Consider the following 18683-nt stretch of genomic DNA (forward strand, 5'->3'; position numbering starts at 1 on the left):
GCAGGCAATTCTATTTTACTCTCTGAATGGTGCACAAAAACCTGATTAAAATTGCTGATAATCTGAGTAATTCCAAACATATAACCCCTCCCACACTGCTGTGAAAAGCCAGTATGATCACACTTCCTGAGTATTCTGTAAGGTTCTTGAACTCATAATATTCAAATAAGGGCTTTAAAAGGAAATGCATTTATATCTCCTCACTTTGCAAAATAATGACCCACAGGGCTGGATTGCACCCCAATTTAGGATCCAAGGCAGAATGCTGAGAGGCAGGGCAATCCCACTGAGCGGGAGCATTTGTGGGGGAGGGTGGTCTCCTGGGAAATGAGTGGGCTTGCTGGGTGCTGGTGTCTTCTGCCCCAGCCCCATGTGCCCCTCCAAATACGAATGGGGAATTGTACACACCTGGAGCGGCTCACGAATAAACAGGGAAAGCAAATGGTGAGGCAGAAACAAAATGGTGCTTTACCCGACTTGGGCACAAGATGGCCAGGCCCTGTGTACCAGGAAGGGCCAGCTGAGCCCGTAGTGCTGCGTGCTCGCCATCACTCTGCAGCTGCAGGTGGTCACGTGCTGCTGCCCACTCAGGACCTCCGCCCAGCCCTGCGCTGTCTCAGGCTCCAGTGTCCTCCGACTTTGCATGCAAGGGGTGCTCCCAGGCTTTCCTAAATGCAGTGCAGGAGGCACGAGATGGGGATGGGGTCATTTCTGTTGCTGCATTCGGCTCCCCAACACGTGCAAGTCAATTCAGATTCTTAACGGCAGACCAGCCATTCATGAGGCTCCACTCAGCCTTGATATGGGTACTCATGCGCTGGGGTCAGACTCACCTGGGGTCAGAGCCCCGCGTGGCTACTCACGGATCCTGGGGCCACGTGCACAGCACCGTGCCCCATGGTCCTCCTACGCAGCATGGATCATCAAGGCCCCTAACTTACGTGGTTGCAGAGATCTGATGGCATATTCCCAGCACATGGTCACTGTCACCGTGATAGCTGTGGTTATTACTGAGGTTGGGCACAGGGCCCACTACCTAATTTGGGTCAGTGCTAAATGGAAATGAGGGGCTCCTTATTCAAAAAGAAAAATGCACCATTAAACATACTGAAATAGAAAACGAATCCATTTCTTTCTCAGTATCGTTCCACTTATCATGGGGGTTTTTATTTGCTATTTAGTGTCATGCTTCCCTGGGCATAGGGAGAATCACTGGTGACTGCATGTGACACAGGACACCAGTGACCCACGTCTAACACCCTCTGCTGGACCAACGTGCTGTGCTCCCGATCAGGCTCAGGATGGGGGGGGGGGTAGTCAATCCGTTTCCCCGCAGAGTACTGCCCCAATGCTCAGTGGGTGGAAGATTCCCAAGAGATCGCAGCCTCCAAGCTGGGAATTACTGTACCTACATCAGAGGTGCTCACTCCACACACACGTGGACTCTGCCATAGGCAGGGTGGCCTGGGGCAGGGACATTTTCTGCCAGACCCCACACTAAAATACCTCTGGGATGCGGATACAATGCCCAACTTTCTTAGTGCATTCCAGGCCCCACCAGGCAGACTGAGGGCAACCAACAAAAGAACTCCCCCCTACTCCTCCAATGGGGCCCAGCTGTCACCCCATCGGAAAACAGCTGTGACTGAGGAATGGCGGGGACAGAGGTTGGTCAAGGCCCAGGGCCCCACGGAGGCAGGGAGTGGTGGGCCAAGAACACCTGCCAAGGAGGCAGTGGGAGGCAGCATGGCTTGGGAGCCACCAGTGCAGGAAAAAATTCATATTTAAAATTAATAAAAATTTCAAGAAGGCAGCTACAGAGCATTTCACTTCAGTGAAAGCCCATTGGGGTGGGGGGTTTCTCAGTGTATGTACTGGGTTGGCCAAAAAGTCCATTTAGTTTTTTCCATAAAATGGAAGACACATTTTTCATTTTCACCAATAACTTTATTGATATGGATGTTTTGAGTGTGCTGGCTATTTTCCACTACTGGCTTCTAGTGGGGAGAGGCCAGGGGTGCTGCTCAACATCTACCAATGCATAAGGCAGCCCCACAGCAAAGCATTATTTGGCCACAATGTCAATAATACCAAGAGAATTCGCGAACCACTTTCGACACGTTCGATCCATCACAGCACTTTCTCCATACACTGCACAATTTTTTTTTGCATTTCGGTTGCATTTTTACCATTCTTGAAATAACAAGGCATAATACACTGAAAATGTTGCGTATTTTTGTCCAACTCTGATATTAAAATGACTGCAAAAAAATTCACCGATTTTGATATTTTTTAATGCACACTGATATGACAGCTGTCACAATACAATGTAACAAAATTGTGTCAAATGAAATTAAAGACAACTAAGAACTACGAGAGCCATCCTATACGAAAAACTAAGCAAACTTTTTGGCCCACACCGTGAAGCCAACCCTCTGTGATTGTCTGTCTAATGCACCTGCCACTGACTCAACTGGTTAATTATCTAGAATCTGCCTAACAGAGCCCAAGCTCTTTTCACAAATATTACTAGAACATAGCGCAGTGTCAGGACACATCCCATGAAATTGTCAGTTCCGTGATCAGGCGCTGCATCCCTCCAGTCCTTCTTTGGGGAAGAGAAGCTGTCTTCAAAACCTGGCACGGTGCCTGGCACATGGACCTGCCCCATCAATACCCCTGGGATGGAACTCAGATTCCAAACACCAGTGGAAAGTGACCCACACTCCAAGATGCATACTCATAAAGCGCTGTGGACATTTTGAAGAGAAAACATGTTTTGGACTCATCCACAGAAAGTCTTTCGGCGGCAATGGCAATTGAGCTGGTCCTTCAAGTTCAGGTAAGATGTCGACGTGAACATTGAATCAAGGCAAGGGCCATCCTTCTCTGATTCAGTAGATATCAGAAAAAGCCAACTTTATCAGACACATCCAGGTGTAATATGCATTGGTTTTAGACCTCCTTGGGACTTTCTGGGGTGAAATTTGGAGGCCACTCCAGATTTTTCAGTGGCAGTTTTAATTAGCAAGGGAATGAGGCTTGTTGGGTGTCCACACCCACCCATCAGTTCCTTAAGAGCTTATGTAGAGTCCTTAATGGGGTTCAGTCATGTATGGGATCCATATGATCCCAGCAACACCTACTGTCTCAAAGTGTCATCCTTGAAGGCTCCTAGTACCAGAAGGAGGGGTGGAGATGGGGGGTAGGACCTCCAGTTCCCCACTGTGGCCCCAGGGTCAATGGGCCGTTAGGTCCTCTTGATGACCACCTCCAACAATGGGATTCTTGTTTGTGTTGCTAACTGATGTAACCTGGCTTCCTGAAGATCAACCTCTGACCTTCCATGTGGAACCGCTGACCCCAACCCTGCCTGCCCACTGTCAGCCCTCCGAGATGAAGAGAGGCAATTAGACACTATGTCTGCATCCATTTGAATGATGCTAAGAGAGACAAACACTCTGGTGAGCAGCCTCAACCAATACATTGCCTACTACTCCTCTGCTTTTTGCTGGCAGGTCGAGAAGACCACTCTGGAGTGGTGGCATCTCAGCCGCGTCCTAAGGAGGGGAGGGTCTGCATGCAGATGGGATGCGTGAGGAGGCATTTGGGGTGGAGGCATTTCGGTGGCCACAGTGGGATGGCTCCCTCCCTTCTGACACATGCAGTCAATTCTGAACCAGAAGATAAGCAGTTGCCAGTGTTAGTGTCCTCGGGCTGCCAAAATGAGGACCACAGACAAGCTCTCTTAAAACAACAGAAGTGTACTGTCTCATAGTGCCAGAGGAAAGGGATCCCAAGTCAAGGTGTCGGCAGGGCCATCCTTCCGGAACTTGTAGGGGAGACTCCTTCCATGCCTCTTCCAGTTGCTCACGGTGCCAGCAGTCCTCAGCATCAAGTAGCATGTCGAGGCATTCATTACTCCAGGCTCTGTCTTCACATGGCCTACCCCTGTGTGGGAGTCTGTGTCTCCTCTCTTCCTATACGGACAGCGGTCCTGTACAACGAGGGACTCACCCTAAGCCAGGAAGACCTCCTCTGAACTCACTACATCTGCACCTTGCAGTGTGACCCTACTTATACAGACATTCTCAGGTCCTGGTGGTTAGGGTTTCCACATCATTTGGGAGAGACACATTTCAACCCGCAACGAGATGCGAGATGACTCACGTCAAAAGGCAGAAGGCATGGAACGGGTTTCCTGAGAGAAAGGAACACAGACTTGAATGGAGACTCCAGGGTCTTGCCCCACCTCCTAGCTGCACCATCAGCCCCACAGGCCCAGAGAAGAGGGTCATAATTTATCCTGGAGTCTTCAGGTTCTTCCCTCAAAAGTGAATCAATCCTCCCTGTTCCTCTTACCTTAAAGGGTATAGGATCCGGCTTTGATAAAAATTACAGAGAACAATTGCATGAAATCATTACTGTCTACAACTGGACCTTTAGAAACATTTCAAGTAAATTTATTACTTGACAAAGTCTCATTCTGGCTGCTGGAGCTTTGATTAAATTGAAATCAGACGTTATTCCACCTCTGGTCTCAGAACAGCAAAGGGCAGTCACGGTCAAGAGTGTCAGCAATGTGCTGCCCATTTTTTCCACAAATATCTGGAGTGTGTCTGCTACCCACAAATTGTTATAATAGATCCTGAGTTTGCAGATGAATAAGCATGAACCTGGAAGGGTACCAGGGATCCTTGGGGCCACTTGAAATGGTCTCTGTCTGGATCTGGGCAGAAGCTACTAGGACAAATACACATATAAAAATTCATCAAGCTGGACAATTATGGCTAGTGTACTTTATGCACTTTATTGTACATGAAACATGACTCACACACAGTCCCCACTAATCTCACAGTTTATCGCAGGCAGGACTCAGATAACAGGGACGATAATTTGATGAGATGAACTCCTCCATCAGGAAGAGGCACGTCTACACCGGCCAGCCGATGTGTGTGCGTGCAGTGGGTGTGCATGCGTAGGCAGGGCAGAAAATGCGGCCAGCATTGAAGGACCACTGCAAAGAGGTATTTGGACCTTATCCTGAAGTTAAAAGGAAACCGGTGCGTAGTGAGGAGAAAGTGACAGGATCCGATTTATGTGTTGGAAGCCTCCCCTGATAAGGGCACAGTAGAGGATGACCTGCGGGATTTGAGAAGGACCCAGGAAGACCATTAGAAAATTAGCCTGAATCCAGATGGAAAATGATTTAGACTTGATGAAAGCTATGGTACTGGGATGAAGACATGTATGTCTTATAATATGGGAAGACATTTAAAAGGTGAGACGATAAGAACTCGGAAATACTACTAATAGTGATGACAGTTGTTCTCCACATCAGAGTAGCAGTTCCTCAGCTCATCACCGATGTTTGCTCTGCATCGGCTGGTCGAGTCCCATGCCAAGTCTGTACATGCTCACTGAATTCAGTCCTCGTTGGGGAGGTGAGTGCTATTAGCGGCACTCCCCCTCTTCAGACAAGGAAACCTCCGCTCAGGAACAGGCACTGTAGCAGCCAGCCAGCCAGGGGCAGTTGCTGGGGCTGAGTCCAAGCACAACACTAGAAAGAACTGGTCTTCTATGAACACTGGTAAGAGGTAGGCAGGAAGTAGTGAGAGACAGAAAGATTGAGGTAGAAAGCTAGAAAAATAGGCAGGAAGTGATGAGAGAGAAACAGGAAGTGGTAAAATATAGGCAGGGACAGGTGAGAGATAGGAAGGAAGTAGTGAGATAGGAAGGAAGTAGTGAGATAGAAAGAGGTGAGAGGCAGGAAGTGTTGAGAGATAGTCAAGAAGTGGTGAGAGACAGACAGGAAGTGGTGAGAGATGGGCAGGAAGTGGTGAGGGAAAGTCAGGAAATGGTAAAAGAAAGGAAGTAGTGAGATAGGCAGGAACTGGTAAGAGACAGGAAGTGGTGAGGACTTGTCAGGAAGTAGTGAGAAATAGGGAGGACACCAAGAGGACTCCCAGGGTTTCATGTGAGCTGCCTCTCTGGTCAGGGGAGCCACTGACCAAGAACAGGAACACCATCACCTCTTACAGGATGTTAATGTTCCTCACTACTTCCACCCTGATGCTCACACTCTAGTTTCTATAAAGTGGCCAGCAGGGTCTTTTAAAGCACATGCACACACATACACACACACACACACACCAGATCCCTAGGTGTCCTGTTCAAGATTCTCCATTGCCTTCTGATTATTCACAGCATAAAATCCAAAGTCCTTACGTGGGACCTGGTCTCTCTACCACCAGCACCGCCAGCACCACCACCAGCACCAGCCTTCAGGGTAGATCTGCTCCATTTCCATTTGCATGCTCGGCACTGGCTTCCTTGATTTTCCTTAGACCCAACCAGCAGGTGCCCACCCTCCTTCCCTCAGATGCCCCCATGGCTCTCTCCCTACTGCCATCGTTTCCAGGGCAAATGCTTTCTCTTCAGAGGGTCTTCTCCTGAGCACCCCCCACACCAATAGCATTTCTCCCCTGTCGATATTTATCCTCTGAGTTTTACATCTCTGTATTTCTTTGTAAACATGTATTCATTAGTTGGCTCATTCTCCTCGACAAAACCGTGACTCTGTCTTTGTCTTCACTACTGTACTCACCGCACCCACAAGGACGCCCAGCATGTTGTAAGTGCTCAGTGAGTAACTGCTGAGTGGTGAAAGACTCGGTTTCCGAGGGAAACTTCCTGGGAAGCCAAACCACACAGACCCTCAGTCACATCTCCTCTGTTTCCCTTCCTGGGAGACACATAGAACTGGAGTAGCAAAAAGGACACTCAGATGCAGAGGAAAAACAACCTTCTTACATGTCAAATAATCCAACTTGCATAAACATTTCATCAAAATAAATATTTCTTTACTCCCTACTGGGCGGGTGGCTTGCTGATGGGCGCTCTAACGAGTTCTTTTTCAAATGAAGACAGTTTCGGAGCCTAGGGATTTGAATTAGAAGAGAAGGTCAAGGCGGGGTTGGTATCAAATACAGTTTAGAAACAGCACACACTTCAAAGGGAAACTAAGCCTGTATGGAGAGCACCGCACCAGCCCACTGGGAGTAGAGCGGAGGGAAGGAGGCTGGTGGTGGAAAGGGCCTGGGAGGAGGGGGATGGGAGGGTGGGGAGGACTCTTCCTGAGGTGTCTCTCAATCTGCCCAGCCCCCTGTGTGTCCACTTGGGTCTAAAACCAGGAGCTGCAAACTGCTCCCTCTGGGAAGACTGGTGTTGACGCAACATTCCCACAGTTGTGAAGAGTCCAAGGCAGCCATGATTAGTACCTCTTACAGCGGCCTCATGTCTGAACTTGGAAGAGCAATGCTCAAGGGGCTGTGGCGGTGGGTGTGGCTTGAGGCAGCAGTAGGGGAAGCTAGCCATGCTCAGTGGGTGACCCCCGTGTTCCCACGCACGGCTCAGCTCTGTGGTCGCATGAGCAGCACACCGAGCACCACTGGGGAAGAGTATTGATGAAACCCCTGAGGGGCCACTGTCATTCCTGGGGGCAGATATTGGACAGGGAGGAGCAAAGGCCCAAAACATCAACTGGGAAAAGCAAGGGGAACAATCCCTGTGTTCCTGTCACGGGACATGGGTCCAGAACAGGGTGGGGAAGACAAAGACTGTGGAGCCAGGCCTGGCAGGGCCCATGGGGCTGTGTGAGCCTGAGCAGAGACTTAGTCCCCAGCTTCAAACGACCACTCTGCTCACACTGCCTCGGCCTTGCATCCATAACGGCACCCATAATGTGAGTAGGGCAGGCACTTAGATGAGTACAGCGGGCAGAGCGCTTAGCACAGCGCCTGGCAGGCAGGCAGCTCAAAGCCCAGGGAACGGGAGTGGTCGCCGCTGTCATCACCGCTGCCTTTGTTGTTGTGGCTGCTGGTGGGGTTTTCACTGCCAAGGCGAGAATGCAAGAGCAGAGGAAATGGGCCAAATACAAGCCCGTAGGTCAGATCAGGACCATGGAGGAGACTGGAAGAAAGGAGCGAGGAAAGCAGCAGGGCAGGGAGTGAAAAAGCGAAGAAAATCACTGGGAGGGTTCCCTTTGATTTATGTGAATCAAATTCTAATAATGGCTTTAGAGAAGTCAGACGAAGTGGGGGTAAGGTCAACTCGAACCCTGATCTCATTTCAGACATATTTCAAATATGCTTAACTTATAAACTAAACAAGAAAAACGTTTCAGTGATCAAAAACATTTTAAGCCGACCAATTCAAATAGGAGAATATCCTGGAGAGACTGTGTCTAACCTGGGGGCCCAGGATACACCTGTACGTGGGACAGAACGCTGAGGCTGCAAAGCACAGCCAACCACAGGCTGCTTTGCAGGAAATCCAACTGTAGGTGTTCCTCGCAAAATATAGCAAAACAACGTGAAGGACCCATGAGGGTTGGGTCAGGGACACGTTCACCACACATAGGGCAGATGGAGTCCTCATATCAGTAAAAGACCAAACACTTCCCAGCCGATGACCGAAAGACCATCAAGTCAGAGGAAATGGGCACATGGTTTGAACATGGCAGTTCACACAAGAGGAAGATGCCGCAGCCACAGATTTGAAAGGATTTAAAAGAAGTGGAGCCCTGGCTGGTGTGGCTCAGTGGGTTGAGCACTGGCCTGCAAACCAAAGGGTCACTGGTTCGATTCCCAGTCAGGGCCCATGCCTGGGTTGTAGGCCAGGTCCCCAGTGGTGGGCACATAAGAGGCAACCACACGTTGATTAATGTTGCTCTCCTTCTCTTTCTCCCTCCCTCCCTCTCTCTAAAAAAAAAAAAAAAAAAAAGTTTTGTAGCTTTATTTTTAACAGATTCTGGCAATATGTATTTTTAAAGAAATAAAATGAAAAAAACATATACTCACCCTTCAACTTAGCAATTCTACTGTTGGAAATGTATCTTGTTGAGCAGGGGAACTAGTTCTTAAAGCTATTTGTACAATTCTATCCACAGCAGCATTATTTGCTGAGAAAACAAAAGAGGAAGATAGCCCTGACTGGTGTGTGCAGTGAGTTCTTTGTCATTCCATGGACCAGAAGGTCACCAGTTCGATTCCCAGTCAAGGTACATACTTGGGTTGCAGGCCAGGTCCCTGAATGGGGGTGTGGGAGAGGCAACCGATCAATGTTTCTCTCGCACATTGATGTTTCTTTCCCTCTCTTTCTTCCTCTCTTCCCCTCTCTAAAAATAGATAAAATCTTTAAAAAGAGGTAAATGATAAAGAAAGGACATGACCTGAGTGTCATGAATGGGAAATGTTGAATAAATTTTGAAACATGCAAACATTGAAACATTACAGTAAAAAAAATGCAGTGGTATGAGGACATTTTCACCACATTTAATTAAGAGAAAAGCAAGATGCAAAAAAAGCATATAAATATCTCATTTTTTATAACACAAACAATACTGGAGACCGTGTGTTTGTAAGCAGTCTCGTAAGTGTGGAAAAGTGTTGCACCACAATGTAAACTTCTGTTTCCTGCCTGGGCTCAGGTGGGGAGAGGGGACGAAAGAAGGGAAAAAAATAACTGAAGGAAAAAAGAAAGGGGTTCATTCAGAAAAAACAACACGTCCAACATGAGCTCACTTATAATACAAAATATAAATGTCCAATTAAAATGCTAGTGGTAGGTAGTAGCACAATATCTGTTTGTTCTTTATACTTTTCTGAGTTGTCCGGTCCTTTTCTTTTTGATAAGACTATCTAAAATGAAATTAAAAGACACCGATGAAACACACACAGTCACCCAGCAAGCCTGACAAGGTCACGGCCCAAGGGAGCATGTACTGCATTCACATGCTGACCCTGGACATCAATCCTCTTGTCTCCTGTCCTGACCTCTCTGGTCTTGCCTGGTTGGAACCCAGTCACACCTTGGGTGGCCAAGGGCAGGGTCCCCTCAGCTGAGGAAGGCCTCGGGGAGCAACTGAGCAGAACTCTTAGCTCACGGACTAAGCAGTGACATATTTATACATACCCATTTTCATGTGAATTTGCCAAATTTTAAGAAAAGGTTTGAAGCACTCCTGATATTTGGAAAGTATTTTAAATTCTTCATTATCATTCTGTGGGAACAGGATATTGCTCCAGGAAAGGGTGTGCCACAATTAAAAATTAAATGACATGTTTGTCAGCAGTATTACTAGCCTTGGCAACCTCTGACAAAGGCAGCCTATTACTCTCAGCAGGTCATCCCACAGGAGATGGAACACCCAGAATATGACCTCTCACTAGGGCAGCTCCCCACTTGTTTGACCAAGACTCACCAAGCTCCAGCTATGGGTGTGGACGACGGGCACATGAGTTACATCAGTGAACACACAGCGACCACTTCCCCCACGGGGCTCAGTCAGTGTTATGCCCATCAGGTGGAAACTACACTCACTCTGGTTTGCTCCTGAGACAACTTATTAATTTCTAACTGACTTGCATTCTGCTGCTGTCTTCAAGAGTTCTCTTCTCAAGCTGTGGGAAGTACCAGCGGTACACGCTTAGACAAAGATATAAGTGGATGGACAGTCATTGAGTGATGTTTGCAATAGCAAGTGGAAGTAAAAACTCAAATACCCACCATTGGGGGCCAGTTAAATGAATAATGGTGCACCTAGACCATGGAATACTATGCAGCCTTTAAAAAGATGAGACAGCTTTAGCACCCATATGTCAGGAGCTCCAGAATGTTCTGAAGTGAAAGAAGTAGGATAGAGAAAATAGGGGTGCTGTGTGTTCCCACCTACAGAGTAGAATGGGTTTGCACACGCTCGTTCACTCCCCGAAGAGATAAGAAGTTGTAGTCCGTTGTTCCATCTCAGAAGGGGGACCAGGGCAGGACATGGGAGGAGTACATAATCTCATGACACAGCTTTTCCTCTCATATAGACATTTTCTTACTCATTTTATTTTGTCTTACTTTGCATGTGTGTACTTTTTCAATGAAAAGTCATGAGCATAAAAAGACATCAAGGAGCTCTAAGTTACACCTGTAGTTTTGTCCAATATGTCGGAACTCTATGAACCAACATGTCAGCTACTGGCCACATGTGGCCATTTCCATCGGAAGTGAGTTAGTTAAACTAAAAGAAAAATTTAGTCCCTTTGTGGCTCTGGCCGTGTTTCCAGTGCTCGGCACTCACTGTGGCAAGTGGCCAGGGTGTCAACAGTGCAGATACCGTCCACTCTTGGTTATCGTGAACAGTTTGGTTGGATAGAACAGAATATTCTTCTCGAACCTGCAGACAGAAAATGTTTTTTTAAAAAATATCTAAAAACATAACAGAATAAAATTCATAGTAGAGTTAATGGAGCAGAAAAGTACGGAACAGACTTTACATTATAGAACAAGACTGTAAACATGACTCACATCTCTCCCGCTCTCATCCTATTTAACCACCAGCAAAGTGAGACCCTCGTCCCTTTAACCTTTTACAGTCTGACAACCTAAGTCTCTGTGTTTCCTTTCATGTATTTTGAGTATTACAATCTGTGGATGCTTTTGCCTCATGGAAACCTAAGTTATTCAGTATTTACTGATGGGATTTATAAGCATAAAGTAATAAAAACTAAGTAACAAGCCAAAAGCAGCTGGATTTTCCATATTGTTGCCATACTGGCACCTCTCTACTTTGTCAGGTCCCTCCCTCCCCCTCTAACTCATTTAGGTTTCTGAGGTCCCTCCCGACTCTGAGAAGCCACAAGCATAGTCCCTGTGAGAGTTAAGCCTGGGTAACTATGGATCCCTAAGGGGTATTATCAGTACATTTGGCTCAACAAACCACAAAGAACCAGTGAATTAGTTAGCAACTGCCCGTCCGTTTCTTCTCTGGCAATTTTATTTGTGTTTCTTAATCAGATTAGTATAAATTTAAAGCCTCGCCAGCCGCTGGAACTGGGGTCTTCATCAGTCCAATGCCCAGGAAGTAACTCTTAAGACTGAGGCGTTTTCTTCTTCCAATTAAGGAAAGATAAATGCAGAATTCGCTCTCACCCTCACCCTTCAGAAGGATGTGAAAGTAGCTGATCTGAAATTCTGTCTTCCGCGTGCAGAGCTGCCTTCGTCCCAGCTGATAGGATCTCGGATCAGCATCTGGCAGAGGCGCTGGCCTCCTGAGAACCCCCGGGAGCAGACACGCGCACTTCATTTGTTAATAATAGTACCTCCGACACAGAGGCTCCCCACACCCAGCCATCTGTTAGGTTGGGGGTTTCCATAATCAGCCACGACAGGAAGGAATGCGGCTGAATACAAATGTCCCTTTAGTTGATTTCTTTTTTCTGTATTTGGACTTCCTAGAGAAAACTGCATTGGCCTGTCTTAGAGAACTTAGAACCTGCAGAGAAAGTTCCAAGCTCTGTATTTGCCTGCAAGCAGATATTCCGAATGACCGTCTTGCTACCATGAGAGGAACATAAATCGCCTGATGCTGAACACCCTCTTTTCTTACCCACAGACTTTTAGGAGAGTTGGCTTATAATAACAACATGATCTGAACTCACCACGAAGGAAAGTGAGACGGAGATGGGGCCTGGTCCGGCTCCCAGAGAACAGCCTGTCCCAGGCCAGGCATTTTATCAGCAGTGCCTCGCGAGAGGCCAGTGGAAACAAGACATGGCAAAGGGGCCTGTTTCTGCTGTTCTCTGTTACTCAGACTGGCAGAACACAGCAGATACAAACTCATTATGATCGGTCTTAGTTTAGAAGACTCGAAGGGTGAAACATGATAGGATCAGTCTTATTTTCCTCGTTATCTACCAAAGCGTCTCGGAATACAAATTAAACAAGTACGGACAATTCACCTCTGCAAACCTTTATCCAATCCATTCCTGTGGGTAATTTTTAAGTAAACATAGTGTTGGTTTATTACTATGGTGCTGATAGGTAATCACGTGTTCTTTTAAAGTGAATTTTCCCAACGGATTGGTCCTTTATGTGACGAATGTCATGTAAACAATTAAAGATTAATATCGACTTCAAAGTCAGACAGATGAGGGCAGGAGCTTGCCCCTCCAAATACTAGCAAGGGGAGCTTAAGCAACTTACTTCATCTCTCAAGGCCTCAGTTTCCTCGTCTGCAGTGTAGGGAGATTCACAACCTGCGAGGTTGTGAATTACATCAATACAATGGGTGGAGCCTTACTACAGAGCTACACTGATCAGGACAGAGTGAAACTGGCATAAGGACAGACTCATAAATCAGCAGAATAGACTTGGGAGGCCAGCACCGATCGGCTGGTTCCCAACAAGGGAGCTAAGACAATTTAGGGAGAGAGAATAATCTTTTCAACACACGGTGCTCAGACAATTTGATATTCATATGCAAAAGAATAAAAGTGGGCTGGCTGTTCCTTACATCACACACAAAACATTAACTCAAAATCAATCATAGACCTAAAGGTAGGAGCAACCACTATAAAACTCCAAGAAGTCATAGGAGTAAGTGTTTATAATCTTGCATTAGGCAAAGTCTTATCAAAAGCACAAGTGACGAAAGAAAAATGCATGAATCAGGCTTCATCAAAATGAAGAGCTTTTGGGCTATAAATGATGCCATCAGGAAACAGAAAACACAACCCACAGAGTGGGAGAGTATTTCCAAGTTGTATATCTGATAAAGGACTTATACCCAGAATATATAAAGAACTCTTGCAACATAATGATTAAAAAATAAATAACCCCATTTGAAATTGGGGTCAAATTAGACATTTCTTTCTAAGAAGATATGCACATGAACAATAACACATGAAAAAATATTCAACATCATTAGTCATCAGAAGCATACGAATAAAAACTTCAATGAGATATCACTTACCTAAACATTATAAAGAGATAACAACAAGTGTTGGCAAAAATCTGAAGTCACTGAAAATTGGAATTTAGTGTTGCTGGAGACATAAAAGGATACAGCCACTTTGGAAAATGGCTCGGCAGTTCCTTACAAAGTTAAACATGAGCTCACACATGGCCTGGCAATTCTAGGCTATCTTCTCAACAGAAAAGAAAACTTAGGATCCCATAAAAATGTGTACATGAATATTTTAACAATATTCATAGTTGCCAAAAACATGGAAACAACTCAAATGTACATCAACTAATAAATAGATAAAATATGGTGTATCCATATAATGAAATATTATTCAGCTGTAAAAAGGAACAAAATATTGATACATGCTTTAAGTATGGATGAACTTAAAGACATTCTATGCTGTGCAGAGGAAGTCAGTTATTAAGGACCACGTGTTATATGATTCTGTTTATACAAATGCCCAGAGTGGACAAGTTCTTAGAGACAGAAAATAGATTAGAGGCTGAGAGGGAAAGGGGAGAATGGGCATTGACTTCTAATGGGTAAGGGTTTTTGCTGGGGTGACAAAAACACCGTAAAATTAGATGTGGTGATGGTGATGCATCTCTGTGAACACCCTGAACACCATTGAATTGTCCACTGTAGCTGGGAGGGTTGCATGGTATGTGGATTAGATTGCCAACCCGCTATTTTAAAAAATGCACAAGCAAGGGGTCGATAGAGTTGCAGACCCCATTTACCCAGTGAGCACAGAAGCTCTTTGCTGTCTAAATCATGTTTTCTTCACCTTAAAGCCATGATAGTCTTCCCATGAGATCAAATGTTTCAGAGCAATAGCTCATGATCTCTTAAAAACGTGCTTCAAAATAGAATAAAAATGCAAGTTCAACTACAAGGACACAGAGTCAACGCTGTGAGTGCTGGTTGGTGTCCCTCTGCCTCCAGCCCCTCCCCGCCCTCTGCGCCTCTCACCTCTCCACTGCATCACCCGTGCTCCCGGATGCCTCGGCTTCCAGAGGGTTCTGCCAATAGGGACAGGAGCAGGAGACCAGAGGGCAGGAAGCGGGGAGGTCTGGGTAACCGCCCCTCCTTCTTCCCCAGAGTTGTCAATGCCTTGGGTCCACTGACCTCAATCCTGTCGCGCACAGTTCTCCCAACGCTCACAGGGGCCCTGGGACACCCTCCACTCCCACACCCCTTCATCCTCAGAGTGGGACATCTCCCTGCTGGCACCACGCCTAAGTTAGGTCATCATCTCTCCTCGGTGCCTACCTCTGGGAACACGGTGCTTCTTTGTGCCTGCTGTGTGTCTGCTGCTGGGGCCTCAACAGAGACAGGACGTATCACGGCATTTTTGTGTGTTGGTGTCAAAGGAAGACTTTGTTCCCCCGTTGTCCATGTGACTGTGGACACCAGTAAGTAGCCCATGGCCTGTCGAATTTACATCAGTAGGACAGGCCGTGTTGTAACCAGGTTCTGTGGGGTGGCCTTTGGCCTGTGGGTTTTAATCAGACCAGAGATACTCTTACCAGGAACAGAGTGTTACCTTAAACTCCAGCTTTTCCTCCCAAATGAATTAACTGTGTGGTCTGAGGCCTGCTTTATAATCTCCTGAATAAAATAATAAGAGTCGAAATGACTTTCAAAGTCCGTTGCCAGACAAATCTGATAGCCCGATGACAGTTGCAGCTCACGGGACTCACACCGTGGAGTAGACACCTGGCTCCCCTCCGGTCCCAGTCGGGGCCTCCAGCAACCACCTCTGCTTTCGTCCATGAAACCGTCCCGAGGCCCAGCTCCACATGACGACTGTCGGCTACCATTTGTCACGGTCACACTGATAGCCCCCTCTCTCCTCAGGACGCGCAACAGTGCACCCGGAACTAGCAGAGCCACAGAGAAGACACATTTTGCTTACTATGCCAAATCTCGGAAGAACTAACCTTAAAAAGCATATAAAGTAAAACATTCTGGGCTGTGTTCTTGTGGGCAAAGAAGTGCGTTGCTCTATTTGCCTTTTAGCGGGAGTGGCCTCTATCTAGTCCTTTCCTTCAGGTCACATGGCATCAGATCCTTCACTAGCACACCAGCTGGAGAAGCATTTAGAAGCGCTTTTTTTTTTCTGTAGCAACCACAACAGTCAATATGGGGACCGTTTCTGTTGCTCCGCTTATCATGAGCCTTGTGACATGCACAAAGGCTGACTGCAAGAGGCCAGCCATGGGGACAGTGTGAGTGGGGCCTCTTCCTGGCAGGCTCCGTATCTGAGAGCATCAACCCCCCACGGGGCACTTTGTGCTGTAGTGGGGTGATCTTTTAGTCGGGGTTTCTGGAAGTGTGTGTCCACGCTTGCACGAGGGTGGGCAGAGAGGCCGGTCAGCCCACTGATGTTGGTCTCCCCTGGGGTGGGAATGGAAGGGACTTGGGAGGACAGAGGTTATAAACATTTTAAATTGCATCACTGTATTTGTTTCCACAGTGCAGGCGTACCCTGTTATTGCCCCTCGCTTTACTGCCTTTCACGGCTGTTGAATTTTCCTTTGTTTGACATACGGAAGGTTTGTGGCAATCCTGTGTCCACAAGTCCGGTGGCGCCTTGTTTCCAGCAGCTTTGCTCACTTGGTGTCTCTGTTCTTGCATTTCGGTCGTATTAGTTTGGATAACAATAATGATGAAAAAAGATGGCTGGTAGCTGCTGAAGACTCAGTGATAAAGTATTTTTGATTAAGGTCTGTACCTTGTTTTGCTTTAGAGATAATGCTGTTGCCTACTTCACAGACTACAGTACAGTGTAAACATGAGTGTTCTGAAAACACAGATTGCAAACTCTCAGCTACCACATTTCACCGTGTACAGTGCACACCCACGTTTAGTGGGCTTTATACACGGGGTTATTATACCATCATTATACCCATGGCATGCGGTCATTACACCCATGTATAATGGGTATCCTTATTTTTCCCTCACAAATTTGGTTGGAAGATTGTGTGATATACACGGCAACACAGGGGAGTCCCCGCTGACCAAGTCCAGGCTCCTTCCACAGCACAGAGGGGCCTTGGGAACCACATCCCAACCCGGAAAGCATCTTCTCCACGTTGCCATTGTGAGGGCCCAGCCCCGAGGCACATCCACAGCTGCCAAACACCAAACATCGTGCTGGTCCCTCTGCCGGAAGCTCCCTTCTTACCCCTGGCCTGGGGCGATGATGCCCTTAACTCTTCTGGACCCTGCTCCAAAGTCACCTCCTCTCCCCCAGCCTGAGGCCCTCTGGTCTCCCACGTCCCCACAGGGCTGGCTCTTTCCCCCATCTCCTCTGGGGGCCATCGAGAGCCCCTGTGCTTGAACCACACTCCTTCCCTCCCCCGTGACACCCTTCACATGGGTCCTCTTGCTCAAGCCTCCCACCACCCTCGGAGGCAGAGCAAATGCTTCCCCATCTCGCTCAGTGGGAACCTCAAATCTGAAAAAGTTACAAAACTTGCCCAGAGTTACATGGCTAGTGGCTGGTGTGGCCAAGATACCAACCCTGATGGGTTAGCTCTGGACGCCCAGAGTCCGCCTGGCTGCTTGACATTGACCCTGTCAGGAGCTTCTCACAAGGCTAGCAGTGTGAGCCTCTTACCTTCAACCCCCCAGGGCAGGCAGGACTGCTTCATAAATGTTTAGGAAGATGTTTAGTGAATGATCGTTGAACAAATAAAGAAATGCCTGACTGACTCAGAAAGATTTGATTTCGTTTAGTTTCTCACTATCAACAGGTTATTACTTCTGGGCCAGGTCCCATCCTAACCCCTGATCTGATTACCTGACCGAGCCTCTGTTACCCACACCTGAGCAGGACGGCCCAGGTAAACCTCTCTGATGGAGCAGCTGAAACCCGGCAGACTCTGCAAATGCCGCCCCCTTGCCTTCTTCCCTCCCAAAGCTAGGAGCCTGGAGGCTGGATGTGAGAGGTTTGGGAGGGTCACATGGGCTGAGAAAACACAGGTGACCCTCGCCACTCCACCACCTTGGTTAGCAGTCATCAAAAATCAAGGAAAACACCTCGTCTGACCTCACTCACCAAAATGTCCACTGTGCGCCATCCTATTTGGTGGTGGAGGTAACAAGCAGCTGCCTCCACGTGCACTGCGTCAAATAAAATTCTCAGCAGCCCCGCTCTTGTTTGCAGGTAAAACAGCGCAAACTCAGAAGCCTTAGGTGAGATGACTGTCAGGTGGGGAGAGAGCTGCCGATCCAACCCGGGGCTCTCTGCCCGGATCCAAACCTCCATTCGCCGTCCTCCGTTCCTTTCTGGGTGTGGTCTCCATCACCAGCAGAGATGACTTGCAGGAGAGGTGGTCTGGCCTTGCTAGTTTCTCTTCTACATCCCACCTCTGGGTCCGTTTTTTAAAAATGGGTCAAGAAATAGAAGAGGACAGAAAGTGGGCCTCCGGGAACAGCTCCACCCCTCCTCACCGAGCCCCTTTATCTCCTGGAGCAGGGGCGTGCCTGCCCCCCAGGCTCAGAACTCGGGCAGGGCGAGGGCACTCCCTGGGGAGAAACTGTGACCAGGAGCCAACGTTTCCATTTTCCTTCAGAACCTTAAGGAAAGGTTTAATTGATTTCTGAGAGCATGGGCGCGCGGAGAAGTTGGGGGCCAGGATCAGAGAGAGGGTTTTAAGTGTAAAAGAGCCTCCGTGTGCGTCTGCCCCTGGGTGTGAGGGAAGACAGTCCATCTCTTCGTGTTAAAAGGGGCAGCCGAGTGTGACCAAGTGGGGTGTGGGATCCTGGTTTCCAGTCTTAACTCAGCAAATCGTGTGATTAGGTGTAAGTCGCATAACTTCTACAACCCTTGCCAGTAAGTACCTAGAAGACAGGAGTAATACCATTTGTGCTTTTT

The 18683-nt window shown here is 47.5% G+C and overlaps 1 long non-coding RNA gene across 1 annotated transcript; it reads right to left on the reverse strand.

Moving 5' to 3' along the window:
• Positions 1–1960: 1960 nt before the first annotated feature.
• Positions 1961–16773, reverse strand: LOC118984899 (uncharacterized). Its single transcript, XR_005066007.1, has 3 exons — positions 16699–16773; positions 8157–8163; positions 1961–1973 (listed from the first exon to the last, which is right to left on the reverse strand). It is a non-coding gene; the product is annotated as an uncharacterized LOC118984899 (long non-coding RNA).
• Between the last annotated feature and the right edge of the window lie 1910 nt (positions 16774–18683).

The sequence above is a fragment of the Sturnira hondurensis genome, unplaced genomic scaffold, assembly GCF_014824575.4.
Source record: "Sturnira hondurensis isolate 20B ecotype Veracruz unplaced genomic scaffold, ASM1482457v3 Scaffold0003874, whole genome shotgun sequence".
Lineage (NCBI taxonomy): Eukaryota > Metazoa > Chordata > Mammalia > Chiroptera > Phyllostomidae > Sturnira > Sturnira hondurensis.